The 15859-nt window shown below is 36.6% G+C and overlaps 1 pseudogene across 1 annotated transcript; it reads left to right on the forward strand.

Moving 5' to 3' along the window:
* Positions 1-13769: 13769 nt before the first annotated feature.
* Positions 13770-14470, forward strand: LOC311178255 (large ribosomal subunit protein eL15-like; annotated as a pseudogene). Its single transcript has one exon. The product of its transcript is annotated as a large ribosomal subunit protein eL15-like (transcript).
* The last annotated feature ends 1389 nt before the right edge of the window (positions 14471-15859 follow it).

The raw sequence follows: 15859 nt of genomic DNA on the forward strand, positions 1-15859 counted from the left end.
TTCTTCAGTATCTTCTCAACTGGATCATATTGGCTGCTTTTATGGCAAATTACTGAGGGCCTAGGTTTCATTGGAAGTTCTTTCTACGTTGGGTGTGACTCTCACTGTTTTCAGTTTCCAATGCTCTCATGAAATGATTTCCCTCTTTGGTGTGGTGCCCACCTTGTTTTAGTTGTGGTTTGATCCTAGTAGTATTTTTTGTTGTTGACACCCAGTGTTTTTCTGGAACTCTCAGCTATATGGCTAATGACTTAATGGCTGTAACTATTAAGATGATTGCTAAAGTATACTCATTTTATTTCCTTCCTAGCTATATATCAAATCGAGCTTATGTTATTCTTCCACAGGGGTGTGCTAAAATTTAAATCCCTGGCATCTTGGGAAAAAAAATCATTTCCTTCTTTTAATTTCTTCTTTGATCTTGCTATTCAGAGAGTAGGCTGTGTTCCAGCAGCATAAGCATCATCTCAAGTAGATGGAATACGCTCCATCCCAGACCTACAAAATCAGAATCTGCATTTTAACCAGCCCTTAGGTGATATATATGCACATTACATTTTGAGAAGCAACGCTCTGTAATAATACTCAGAATGGCAATACCTTCTTGAATGCCCTTTAGTGAACAGACTCTCCTCCTTAATAGGCAGATCGTTTTCTCTATGGGCGGTTTATAGTATAAGGAAGGTCTTCCTGACATTGAAATTAATTTAATATCTCCACAAATTCTCTTTATAGGTCTAAATTCTACACACCTGAGCCAGTCCAAAATTTAAACTGTTGTTTACATGACTTTCATTCAGATATATTAAGATTAATATCATGTTACCTTTTTTGCTATTTCAAAGTAAGTACATTCACTTAATTGCTTCAACAGTCATTTCAATAGTTACTGACGATATTCCAGTTTGAATCCATATCCAAAATAAACCTTCCTAATGTCTGAAAATTTCATGATCTAATATTCAGTGACTGGATGGTTGGGACAATATAAGATTGGGATGACAGGGAAGGAGTCTCCTTTCTAACAGTTTTACTACCACACTATTTTCATCAAAATTCTAACTCCAAAATCCTTCTCCAATAGAACTATTTGGCACACCATATTTTAGAAACCTCAGTCTCTCTACTAAAAACCTATGTGTTTACTCTTAGAGTTTTAAAATACAGTCAAGCCTGGAAATTGCCTAGTAAATTTCGTGACATTTTTCATCCTTTAAAAAATATCTGTTAAGTCTTCTGCCTTATATGGAAGTGATGGGATTTTCCCCTTGCTCGCTATAAATGTATCACAGCTAACTAGAGTATGATTTGAGTCCTCTGAAGTTGCATCAAATAAAAGAAAACCATTATGAGAACTCAAGGAGGAATATGGGAATAGAATTGGAAGAGGCGAATCTTAAAAATAGAAGGCTATGTTCTCATAGGGGAAAGTGCAATCACAAACTCTATGATGACATTTAGCCCTGTAGAAATACGAGTGTTCTTTAGCGTTCCAGCACTTAGACATCAATTCATGGTGGTCTCAAGCTATGTTTTTGTTCTGGCACATTAAACAGAATGAAGACATATGTCTAAATTTAAGACATCCTTTTAGTACTCTGTGCACGAGAGCCAGCTGAGAAATTTGAACTATTTCAAAGCACTAGGAAAGGAATTGTAGACACATCCTTTGTTTGGGCATATATTTTTAATTATCCTGCCTTTTAATATTCTCCTCCATTTGAGGATAATCAGACAAAATGGATCCTGCTGGGCATTGTCATGCTTAATAAAAGTAAGACTGCACATCTGCAAATATGGCGACAGTGTGGCGCATAGGATGCGCCAGTCACTGAGCTGCATTCTGATGTAATTATAACACCACATGTAACTGTAATAGTGTAATTCTCTGTTTACATTAGCTCTAGCACTTGGAATAAACTCTTCTTGCGTTAGGTGCTAAGCAATTTCAATCAGAGCACATAGAATAATAAGAAATGCATTAAATTCAGAATCTAGATAATGACAAGGATAGCAGATAAAAGGCTATAGACAGTCATAATTTGAGTCTGTCCGGGGGGGTTGGGGGTTGGTCCGGGGGGGTTGGTCCCACTTCATCAGTCATTAACTGTGTGACCTTGAGCACATCCTCAACCTCTGGAAAATGGAGATGATAATCATACATTTTTTACAGGACCATAGTTTAAATGTAATCATGTATGTAAAGGTTTCTTTTTTTTTTTTACTTTTCTTCCCTTTTATTCTTTTTTTTCACTCTTAACTTTTTTTTTTTTTTGGAGGGGGTGCTCACTTGGAGTAACTCATTTTTTTAATTTATTTTTTATATATTTTTACATCATTTTTCATTTTTGCACAATGTATGCATTTTCATCTTGGTTATAGTCCCCATACAATTCCCTACTCCCTTCTCCGCCCCCCCACCAAGTAGTGTGTCTCTGGTTTATAGTTGCTTGTTGATTTTGATTTTTACTTTATTATAATTAGTCTTTTTCTAAGACTATTTAGGTTTTCTAAATTCCTGCTATGAGTGAGACCATCCAGTAGTATTTTTCTTTTTCTTTCTGGCTTATTTTCACTGAGCATGATTCCTTCCAGCTCCATCCATGTTGCTGCAAATTGCCTGAGTTTATCTTTTTTTTTTTTGCTTGCTGAGTAATATTCCATTGTGTACATGTACCACATCTTCTTGATCCAGTCATCTGCTTTTGGGCATTTGGGTTGTTTCCATAGCTTAACTGTTGTAAATAGTACTGCTATAAACATAGGGGTGCAGGGAACAAAAACAAAGTAAATAATCCGGTCAAAAAATGGGCAGAAGAGTTAAAAAGAAACTTCTTCAAAGAGGAAATGCAAATGGCCAACAGGCATATGAAAAAATGTTCAACATCACTTGTAATCAGGGAAATGCAAATCAAAACTACAATGAGATACCATCTTACACCAGTGAGAATGGCACATATTAAAAAAACTAGCAACAACAAATGTTGGTGAGGATGTGGAGAAAAAGGAACTCTCCTGCACTGTTGGTGGGAGTGCAAACTGGTCCAACCACTATGGAGAGCTGTGTGGAGATTCCTCAACCTGCTAAAGATGGAGCTTCTATATGATCCATCAATTCCACTGCTAGGTATTTACCCACTCTTAACTTTTTAAAATAAGTATTACTGCCTTCGTTTCTTGCTTTCATCAGTCATTTTGAGAACCAGAATTGCCAGGTTCAATGACGGTTGGAGCCAGTGTAGAAAGGGTTGCAGTCAAGAAGTGTCAGAGAATTGACTATATTTAAGGGTTAAAGTATTGAGAGCCAGATTTCTCACTGTCTGAGCAAAGATGTACACCTGTGGAAAGGGGGATGCTAGAATAAACTGTGTGGTGTTGGGCTAGAATTGAAGGTATTAGCAGAACCTCAGCATTATGTAGGTAATATGTACAAATAAATATAGCTATAAATATGCATGCTATGGTCTGGAATGTTTGTGTCTCCTCAAAACCCACATGTTAAAGTCCTAATGCCTGGTGTGACTGGTGTGATGATATTGAGATGGGACCTTTGGGAAATACTTAGCTCATGCAGGTAGAGCCCTCATGAATGGGATTTGTGCCCTCATTAAAAAAAAAAAAAAAAAACCTTACATTTTTCCCTTGTTCCTTACATAAGGATATAAGAAAAAACCTTTAACCAGCAAGAGGACTCTTGCCTGATAATGCTGGCATCTTGATGTTGGACTTCTAGTCTTCAAAACGGTTAGAAATGAATTTCTGTTGTTTATAAGCTACGAGTCTCTGCCATAGCACTTCTGATAGTTGAGGATGGTGTACACACAGGTATATACACACTTGCATGTGTATGTGTCCTTGCTAGTATTCTGAAAGTGTTTGGAAACAGTGATATCACAATAGCAACCAACATGGCTAGTGTCCAGATCTTGGTTTCCAAACACCATCCTTCACTGAAAAGAACCAAGTCTTCTAAAAATGACTGATTCTACAAATGAATTAGGAATATAAGGTGAGACCATCTTTCTTCTTGAAAGTAAGGAAAAACTCAAAGAATGACTAAAACTTGTCTAAAGAATTTAGTAACTAGTTTAAATAGCTCCAACTAGTCAAATCTGGCATGATTTTAAGCCTTGAAATAAATCATGATAGTAGAAAATAACATATTAAATAAACTAGGAGGGACTCCCTGGTGGCTCAAGGGGTTAAGCAGTGCACTCTGAAGCAATCTGCAGCACAGGTTCGATCCCCAGCCAGAGGGATAACCCACATGACACAACAGACCTCTCCTGACTCGCCGACTGCTCCCCTCAGCAGTGTACTTCAATGTGCCTGTTCAGTTCTCCACTATCTCTGGAGAATCCTCTCACCTCCTGCATCTCTGGCCTGTACCCCAGCTCTTGTATGCATAAATAAATAAATCTTTAAATAAATAAATAAATAAACTAGGAGTCCATAAGTTCACAGGGATATAGTAAATACATATGTGTAGACACACAAATGACTAATTGAGAAAGCTCTTTATTGTAGAAAGTCAACTGAAAATAAATATAGATGAAATTATAATAACAGAAAATCACCTTTTGGTGACCATCAGAATAGTAATTCAGAAAGGAAGCATCAATAATGCTATAACTACTGGTTGAACATGCATGAGGAATGGGATTTTTAGAGAGTTTCTATGTATTCTCTTACAAAATGTTTATTTATTAATTACAAAGATAAAAAAAGTGAATTTGCAGTGGAGAAACTGTCAGACATCCTCTTAATCAGGTGATCAATGTTAACACCCCCATTAAGGTCATGTGACCCAAAAGGATGAAGTGAGCACATCTCAACTTGGGAGAATGATCAAGAGGGCGCATTATACAAACCTAAGTCAAGGATCTACAGTATTCAAATATATATTTCTTTTATATTTTATTTTATATAAGTCTTACATCATTTTTCATTTTTGCACAATGTATGCATTTTCATTTTGGTTATATTCCCCATACAATTGCACCCCCCCCCTTATTTTGACCCTAATCCTTCCTCTCCCTGCTCCTCCCCCCCACCACCGTAGTGTGTCTCTAGTTTATAGTTGCTTGTTGATTTTGATTTTTAGTTTGTATTAATTAGTCTTTTTCTTGGTCCCTTATTTAGGTTTTCTCAATTCCTGCTATGAGTGAGACCATCCTGTATTTTTATTTTTCTTTCTGACTTATTTCGCTCAGCATGATCCCTTGTAGCTCCATCCATGTTGCTGCAAACTGCATGTGGTTATTCCACTCCTAGGTATTCACCCAAATGTCACAGAAACATTAATTCCAAAGGGCACCTGCACTCCTATGTTTATAGCAGCACTATTTACAATAGCTAAGCTTTGGAAACAACCCAAATGCCCAAAAATAGATGACTGGATCAAGAAATGTGGTACATATGCACAATGGAATATTACTCAGCAATCAAAAAATATTCAAATATATTAACAAAATTAAAGTGAAGGAAAGACTGAGGAACTATTGCAGACTGAAAGGGACTCAAAAGGCAAGTGGGTATGATGTATAATTCCTGGGTTGAAATTGTTGCTAACATGTTACTGGGAAAAAATGGTAAAAGTTGAATGAAGTTCCCAAGCAAAGGGTTTATGTGATTTCTTTGTTTTCTCTTCTTGTAACTTCTCTATAGGTTCAAGATGGTTCCAAATAGAATATTTAATTTTTTAAATGTATAGAAATCAAGCTACATCAAGTCCTTGGCACATAGTGGGGTCCAATAATATTTCAGTTATTATTTTTCTCATAGCTGTATACTGATGTCTTTCTTATAGATGTTTTATCTTTGTTTACTCTTGCTAAGAATTCCCCCAAATTATAGCAAGACTGAAAGTTAAAGCCTCCAAAAATTTTAATATCCCCACCAACATTTGCCAATACCATTCAGATTTCTTAGCTATGGTCTCATGAATTAAAGGAATTCAAGCATTTACTATAGAAGCTACTCTAAGAAAGAAGACTTCCTGAAAACTTTCTCTCAGGTTCAATTTAATAGAATAAGTCACAACACTATTTTTAAACCATTCATTAGTAAAGAGAATGAGACGATGATTGAATTAAATTTATTATAAACTCCCTAAACCTAGAAATTAGAGTTGAATTCTTTCTCTAGGCACGGTGTAAGGATCAAAACAATCAGGGTTATTCTAGAAAGGGTGAAACAGGGAAGGGAGTAATAGCTATCACAAAAACAACTTGAAGTGTCTGACACAGTAGAGATAGGGAAAATCTTTATCCTTCATATAATCTGGCCACTCATAATCCCCATCTTCATTAAAACAATGTTATCTGGGGCCTCCATGTGGCGCAGGTTGTTAAGCACAGCACTGTGAAGCTGTCTGCAGCCTCTGCAGTGCCAGTTCGATCCTTGCTGGCCACGGAGATGCCCACATGGCACAGCGGCCCTCCTGTCTTGCCCCCTGCTCCCCTCAACAGTATGTTTCAGTCAGTGTGCCTGGTTTGTTCCCCACTCTGTCTCTGGTGAATCCTCTCACACTCACGCAGGTCTGGCCTGTACGCCGGTTCTTGTGTAAGTAAATAAATCTTTAAAAAAAAAAATTATAAAACAATATTACCTGTATAAGCTCCCTAATTTCTAACACATAAATGTCATTAATTATAATAACTGTACATTTTTTGACATTTTAAGATCTCTGAAATTAAGTCCTCTTTGAAAGAGTTATAAAATTGTTTAGTTGGCAACTCTTCTTTCTTTGTGATCCATAAAGTAATAAGTCTATTATATTTGATGGAATATGAAAATAGGTAATAATTGGATAACAAATAATATTTACCTTGGTCACACTTGGCATACATCATGCCAGCTAATCATGGTGATTATTTATGCAGATTTACCAGGTTCCACACTAACTTAAGGGCAGAACTGAGAATGGAGGCCAGTGTTTGTCCAATAACAAAGTTGTGTACCAACCCCACATCTGGATATCAATGAGTATGTGCAGTCATTCAACCTCTCGACATGTGTCTGGTGTGCCTTCTAGGTTCCAAATATTATATGAAGCTCTGAATATGAATGAGTGAATAACAGAGAAAGGGAAACTAAAGTCAGGGGAGGGAGACAAATTACAGCATAACAAATACATCACTAAAATTGTAATATTTTGGCCTCCCTGGTGGTGCAAGGAGTTAAGATGCAGCACAATGAAGTTATCTACAGCCACTGCAGCATGAGTTTGATCCCTGGCCAGGGAGCTGACCCACATGGCTCAGCAGACCTCTCCTTTCTTCTTTTTAAGATTTATTTATTTAAGTATACAAGAACCAGGGTACAGGCCAGATGCATGGGAAGGTGAGAGGTCTCACCAGAGACAGAGCAGGGTGCAGAACAGGCAGATCTACTGAAATACATGGCTGAGGGGAGCAGCAGGCGCGACAGGAGAGGTCTGCCGCGCCATTTGGGATTCTCGCCTGCCGGCCAGGATCAAACCCATACTGCAGAGGCTGTGGACAGCTTCACAGTGCTGCGCTCAACCGCCTGTGCCATCAGGGGAGGCCCATTTTTTTGTTATTGTTGTTGACAAGGATGGATGACTCAGCAGACCTCTCCTGACTTGCCCGCTGCTCCCCTCAGCAGTGTATTTCCGTCTATCTGCCTGTTCTGTTCCCTACTCTGTCTCTGGTGAATCTTCTCACCCCCACACCTCTGGCCTGTACCCCAGTTCTTGTATGCATAAATAAATAAATCTTTTTAAAAATGTAATATTGTTGAGTGGGTTGAATAGATTGAACAAAAATGTTGGAGACATTTCCTTGGAGGGACAATTTTACTCGCCAATCCCATTAACGGCAGGCTTTATCTTGTGAAATTTTTTTGGCCAATGAAATGTGGGAGAAAGTAGCATTAATTATTTCCCAGAACTTTAAACATAAACATGTGGCTTGCTCTATTTTTCTCTTTCTGTCACAATGAACAGCTATGTCCCAGATAGAAACTGCTCTGTCAAATTAGGTCCCAAGGTGAAGACTACTTGAACAAATGGCATCCACCATGAAATGTGCAAGTGGCAATAAACTTTTGAGATCAAAAGCTATTGAAATTTCTGAGGTCATGAACTACCACAGCATAGCCTAACCTATTGTGATGGTCCAGTTGCTTTACTTTTAATTGAAAAATAAAATGAAATGAATTGGCCATTAACATAGTGCCTAAATGCAGGGATTCTGCATCCAAATTGTGTAGCTTCAAATCCCATCTCTCCCATTTATTTGGAAACTGACCTAAGAAAATCTACCTAACATTTCTGCCTCAGTTTCCTATAGGGTAATACCATACCCTATGTAGCCCATTGTCATGAGATTGAGATGTTAATCTTTGCAAACTTTTGAGAATAGGGAATGACTCACAGTAAGTTTTATATAAATGATAGTAAAGTAGAATGTCTCTGTTAGGAAATAGAGGAAATTTAACTTGGAAGGGGCAGTCTAGAAAGGAAGAGACTGTATAATTTTAAATTATGTTTGTTGTATCTTCCACTAGATGGCAATTTTCTCAAGGAACACACTATCCTGTGAATGGTTGCTTATTTAAAAGATAAGAAGAAAATACATGACTATATTGATAAGTAATTTCTGGATGGCTAGCTAATCTGCACTGAGGAATTGCTGCCATGAAATGTTTTCTTAAAGAACAAGGTTCAGATTGGTGCCTCCACATAGTTATAAATTTCTAGTCTTCAGATCTCGGAGTACTTCAAAACAGCCAAACATGCAAATGTTTAAAGTCTTTATAATACCAGATAATCCATAATTTGAATGACCCTGGTATTTATACTTTCAAACCAGAATTGTCAAAAAGCTGGAAGATCTCTAAGTTTCGTTCAAAGCTGGTTGGTTTGGTAGGTCATGCTTCTTTGATGGGATTTCTTATCAGTAAAGACTTCTTCCCCTAATCCTATAACATTCACAGGCTTCATCTGCTTCTTGAAGATGTGGAATCTTAAGGAACAGAAAAATTATTTTGTTCCAAGAGTAGAGTCGAAGTGTAAAAAATAAATATTCTGATAGGACTAATATAGATGAAATTAAATTTACACTGTTATAAATTACTGATATCAGAGTTTAAGTACAGAAGGATTCACCAACATTTGAACTTGGAAGAAGGTACAAACAAGAGAAGAGAAAGGAGGGCAAATATTACCCCATTTTTGGAAAAGGTGGAACCTTCATTCTTAGTAGCTGTCTTTCACATTACCATAATTTATTTCACACAGTGTTTTCCTCAATACAGCAGTGCTAGTTTCTTTGGATCTATGTTTGTGTTGCATCAACTTTTTCCCTAAACTGATAAAGCATTGCCAAATTCTAAGTTGTGGATTAGATTAGGTCCTACCTCTAAAAATTCTGAGGCAGTACATCGAAGAATCTTTTTTCATCATTCTGGGATTTACTAGTATAATATAACATGCAGAGTAAAATAAATCATGATAAGAAAACATTCTATGACCTGCAAATTTTAGAAAATGAGGAATTTTGTTAACAGTTTTTATCTTTTAACTATGCAATAATATGTGTTTGTTGTAGATAGTATGGAAAATCACATAAGCAAAAAGTAATGAATGACTCTAATTCTCAAAGATAATCATATCATACATGATCATTCTCTAGGCCATGGAAACCACTAAAAATTTAATTTATGGAATGTGTATATTCCATTGTGCAAATGTAGCATGATTTATTTGACCATCGAGATATTTAGGGGTTTCTTTTCCTCCAATTTTTCTATATTATTTTCAACAGTATCAAAGCATACATGGAGTTAAATCTTAATCATATCTGTGAGAATGAAATCATAGGTTCAATAAGATGAAAAAATGTTGAAGTTTAGAAACTATTGCCAAATAACATCTTGAGGTACTGAAATCTGAAGTCTTTAAATCTGAACTTTATGAAGACATTTTTTAAGACCTGTACTTACACTGTCATATGAATATGACAGAGAAACTTTGGCAGCTTGGAATTGAATATTAAGATACTTTATTAGTTAAAAGCAGCATGAGATTTTGTGACATGGCATTTTATCTTCCTGAGGGATGATTTTGATAGCACTTGTAAAATTCAGAAAAGTGTCAAGCACCTGCAAATTTAAGATCATTTTAGAGTTTATTACTAATTTTTCCATTTACAAAAATTCTGTGGCATAACAAAACAAATGTCAAAACTACAGTGAACATTGAATATATAATCTGCGTATGGCTCTCTAACTAATGCAATTCAGGAAAAGCCAGCCATGTTTACGAATGTCTTTCTACTTGAAAATGTGGGTATTTGTAAAAGTTTAGCAGCAACAACGATGTGTTGCTTACAGAATTTACTATATAAATACCTAATGTCTATATACATAGCAAAAAACAATATTTATTAGGTGCTTATGTGAATGTCTAATTCCATCCTTCTAAGAAAGTATAAAAACTACTCAGAATGGACTAACAGGAAGGTGTCTGTTCTGAGCTAGCTCTTCATTTCGTCTATTGTCTTTTTCCTACAATTTCCTACAGTTTTTCCTCAGTGTCTCCTATACTAATCTTCTACTCTGGCTGACGCTGTATCCTTCTTAGGGCCCTTTCATTTGCACATTTTTACAGTCTATTTAAAACAACTGCAGGTTCTTCTTAAGTACCAAAACTTTGCCCAAAATATTTTAAGAGTTAATTGGTTGATGCTTCAATAACAACCTTCATTTGTTTTTCTGGGTCCTGTAGCTTTTTTCTCTAACATCATTTTTTTTGTGCCTTGTTAAATTACTTTCACTTCTGTGTTACTGTTTGTTTAGGATCTGAATTGAAAACACTATACCATTAGGCAGAATTATGGGCACCATGAATTTTTTTTTTAAAGATTCATTCATCTATGCATACAAGAGCTGGGGTACAGGCCAGAGATGCAGGGGTTGAGAAGATTCACCAGAGACAGAGTGGGAAACAGATCAGGCAGACTGAAATACACTGCTGAGAGGAGCAGCAGGCAAGTCAAGAGAGGTCTGCCTCGCCATGTAGGTTGTTCCCTGGCCTGTCGGGGAGCAAACTTCTGCTGCAGAAGGTGCAGGTTGCTTTGCAGTGCGGTGCTTAAGTCCTTGCGCCACCAGGGTGGCCCTAAATTTTCTTACTAAAACCAATAAAACTTTCTTTAATAATATTTATAACTTTTATAATTTTTGTAAGTAAGCAACAAAAGAATTGATTATAATTTCTAACATCCATCTCTAATTGTGGAACTCTTGTTTCTTTGATAAGGCTTCTAGGAAAATACTGCACTATTAATTTTCTATAATGGAGAAGTACACTGAAATGGAAAAAATCATCAGGGTGATTGACTTTTTCCAGTGTTTCAATACTCTTGCCTCACATCCCAAATTTTAATAGAGTTTTGATACCAGCGGTCTATTCAGTAAAATAGATTTTTGCAAAAAAAAACCTTACTGACATATACTTTCAAAGCATTATTAGTGATGTTGTTCTATTTTGAATAGATAGTGAATTTTAGTGACTGACCCTCAGTGATTTAGAGGATAAAATACTAGCTGAGGATCATATTTTCTTTTTGTTTTACTTATTTCCAGTTTACAAAGAAATAGGCTTAAGGTGGATAATATATATTCCTACAGAGGTAACCATCACTCCTTCAGGACTACCCCTCAGCATCCACTGACATGTGTATAGTCAACTACATTCCAGACCAGGCAGTGCAGATATTTAGATAAAAGCCACTGGTATGCATATTATACTAACAGACAATGGATACACTTATTTCCCTTTAGAAACACAATATACAACTTATTTTGGCCTTCCCACTTATGTATTAGTATTTATTTTCATGGCATAATTACTTTTTTAAATTAGTGATTTTAATTCAAAAATCCAGTATCCTCCTCCTGTATCTCCCGTATCTTCCCTTTCTCTATCCTCTGTCTCACCGCTACTATCATGTTCTTGTTTTCAAGACATTCAGTCAGAACATTTTCATTGGGTCCTAAAGTGGGTAAGTAAGAAGGCCTATTGCTCAGTCATGTGAGGAGAATCAGTTTATACAAGTACTGCTTTCAACCAGTTTTTGGAGGGATTTTATTTGTTTGGTAGGAAAAAAACAAACAAACAAACTGGTGAATGAATCGTGAAGGTCAATTTGGAGCACTACAGTACCAAAAAAATATAGTCATGTTCCTTCCTGGCTTTTTAATTCCCCATACTTGAAATAAGAAAATCAGTTTTAGCTGCAAATAATTGAGTCAGGAAACATTTCCATTTGTATGAAAATTGCATTACTAAATGAGGCTCAAATAATGTTCCCTTCCCTCATATGTGTCTCGCACACATTTACATTCTTAACCTGAGGAAATTGTGAAAAAGTAAGCTTGCACCATTTATTCAACTCAAATTTTTCACCAAATACAAAAATAATTGGGAAAAAGGAACAAACAAAAAGAAAATGGTGTTTTTTCCAACTACACAATAGTAAGCCAGAAAAGACATTCTGTGGGATTTTTACAGGACTTATTAACTGAATAGTGCTTATCTTCCCTTCCTTGGTAACCTGCTCAGTTACCAAGAGTTCAGGCCTTTCCAACTGTTTTGCTACCTACCAGTTCTTTGAATGTTTCGTAATTTTGTATTTGACCTAAACTTCAACTGAACTGAGCAAGGACTTCCAGGAGATGGTTGGGGACATGCACACCAGGTTTCTTTGTTTTGCAAGTCCCATTGGAATTTTCTCAAAGATACATGTCAATCCCCCCATTTTCTCAATGACATATTTAGCATTCCAGTTTAGATGCTCCATTTCATAGTCCCCAGTCTGTTGCTACCAGAAAAGGTAGATGTTTAGGGAAAAATATTTACTGCTAGGTCCATCTGTGGCCTTTAATAGGTTCCCCCTTGACTTCAAACTCCACCTTTTCTTCTATTGGAGTTCAGAGAAGAAATGCTGCCATTCTACTTCCTAGTACAGAGGGTGTTTCACCTACCATACCAGCCAAATCACTTCACCTAAGGCAAGAAGTGTCGAAGGCAGTACCTTTTATTCAAAATCACATCATAGGTTTCCATTACTAGGAATGCATTTAATTTCTGATAAATATAAGTTTAATACTTCTATTTATAGATTATCACAATGCATAATACAAAACTTCTGTAACGAAGATTAGAGATTGAGATGAGGAAAGAGAAAGTAGAAAGGATGTTTCTGGATTGAGGTATAACAAATCGCAAAGAGCATGTGCTGCCAGTTTTTCCAGGAAAAGGCAAATATATGACAGGGGAAAGGCAGGAACTCACCTAGATTCATTCACATCTTTCTGCTCTTTCTAAAGCTGTCTTTAATCCAAAAGCTATTTAATAATTTTAAACATATTCCCTGTATACGCTGTATCCACCACCATACCCAGATTGATAAACCTTTCCTAACACAACCTGATTCATTGGCCAGAACTATAAATTGATTTGACTCATTACTTCCATGTAGAGAAATAGTCTAATTTTGAGAAAACTCCTATATTAGTTATTAAGGTCAGTCATTCAAACATTTTGAGTTTATAATCCATTGTCTTCCTTCTATAGGTCTACATAGCAATAATGAAATGAGATACATTAAATTAAGACCATTTTTAATATTGTGGCTTATTAGAAAAATATGCATATTTGAAAATTCTTCTCAAATGATATTATAAACATAGCCAAATTATTATAATTTTCCTCATGTAGTAATAAAATCTAAACATGAAAATATATTTTACTTTTACAAAATTAAGCATAAAAAGATCTAACTTACCTTTTCCATCTGGCGGCAGCCATCAGTTTTTTTCCGCAAAGGTAAGCCAAAATGGGCGCTTACAAATACGTCCAGGAACTATGGAGGAAGAAGCGCTTTCTTCTCAGGGTGCGCTGCTGGCAGTATCGCCAGCTGTCGACCCTCCACATGGCACCCCACCCCACCCCACCCGGCCAGATATAGCGAGAAGACTGGGATACAAAGCCAAGCAAGGTTATGTCATATATCGCATTCGTGTGCGCCGTGGTGGCTGCAAACGTCCAGTTCCAAAGGGTGCAAGCTATGACAAGCCTGTCCACCATGGTGTAAATCAGCTGCAGTTTGCTAGAAGCCTTCAATCTGTTGCTGAAGAGCGAGCTGGACGCCACTGTGGAGCTCTGAGAGTCCTGAATTCTTACTGGGTTGGTGAAGATTCCACGTACAAATTTTTTGAGGTTATCCTCATCGATCCATCCCATAAAGCTATCAGAAGAAATCCTGACACCCAATGGATCACTAAACCAGTCCACAAGCACAGGGAGATGCGGGAGCTAACATCTGCAGGCCGCAAGAGCCGTGGTCTTGGAAAGAGCCACAAGTTCCACCACACTATTGGTGGTACTCGCCGTGCAGCTTGGAGAAGGCGCAATACTCTACAGCTCCACCAGTACCGCTAATAAGTAATGTTTGTAAAATTCTTACCTAATAAACAATTTAGGACAGTTATGTCTGCTTAAAAGTGTTCTTTAATTTGTTAAAACTAGTGTCTGCAGATTGTTTCATGAGTGCATTGTCAAATTATGAGAGTTAAAGTGCAATAATGTTTGAAGGCTGTAAGTGATGTATCTTGTTTCTAATAAGATAAATGCTTTGTCTTTGCTTTATCTTATTAGGGAGTTATATGTCAGTGTTTAAAATGCTATTTGGTATAATAGGTGTAAAATCCTGTAAAAAAAAGAGTGCAGAAACTAGCCCTATAGCTTTCTTGGTGCATGTGATAAAACCTATAACTTCATTGGGGTAATGTGATGATCTGGTTTTCTTAAGTGGCTGTTTTTAGGAGTTGGTGAGAACAAATTTAAGTTGGATTTTGCTTGAAACATGAATGTTATCCTAATCATTTGTTGTGATTATATGCAGAAAAAAATGAAAGCTAACTCGGGCCCACATTTTTAATCCAATATTCCATTTTTATAACTTGCTTCTGAAAATCAGTATAAAAGCCACCATTTCTAGGAGAATTGAATAAACCTGTTACAAGACCTGTTCTTATAAATGAAATATCCTGGTTAACATAAACAAGTGTCTCCACGATACCATTCAAGTCAAGGCTCCTGATTGAATTCCATTACTTCATGGGGTATGTAGGATCCTGAATTATGTGCACAGTGGTCAGTAATGGGAATTGACATTATTTGGGATTATAAACTAGTAATGCCATGGGTTGGGAGACCAGGGACAGTCACATACCTTTGAAATGTGAGGATAAAAAATTGTGTCCACTTTGATCAAAGTTTTAAAAGCTTGATCTGTTTGTCACACTTTTAGGAACCTGGAGAAAGATGGTTGGCTTTGTTTAAAAGTATATTACTGTTGAGTCAGTCTTAATCATCTTGGGTCAACCCACATCTATTCTCATAAGGCTACTAAGAACTAAGGCATAATAGATGTAGCTGTCATCTATTGTTTCTTACCTAACAATGTCTACAGTTATTTTTCTCATCCCTGGCCAACAGCAGAAGTACCATTCCACTAACTTGGCTAGGCCATCAACTGCCCACCTTAACATGACACAACACCATAGTCTAGAATTTATGGCTTCCTGTCTTCAAAGACGGCTGTTTCCAGTGTGAATTTGTGTAGAAATACAGAATTACCCTAATCCCTACTAATTCCGGTTTTGCTGTTTTAAGAATACTTTCAAAATCTAATTGCAACTTCTCTTTAGGTGTCTTGAAAGTCCCAATTTTCAAGAAAACATGCAGGCTCAAAACTTACTGAGACTTAAATTCCACTCAAAATCTTAAACCATGTATTTCCATTGTGTGTAGAGGTTGTTTGACTCA

The sequence above is a fragment of the Talpa europaea genome (genome assembly GCF_964194135.1).
Source record: "Talpa europaea genome assembly, chromosome: 10".
In the NCBI taxonomy this organism is placed as follows: Eukaryota; Metazoa; Chordata; class Mammalia; order Eulipotyphla; family Talpidae; genus Talpa; species Talpa europaea.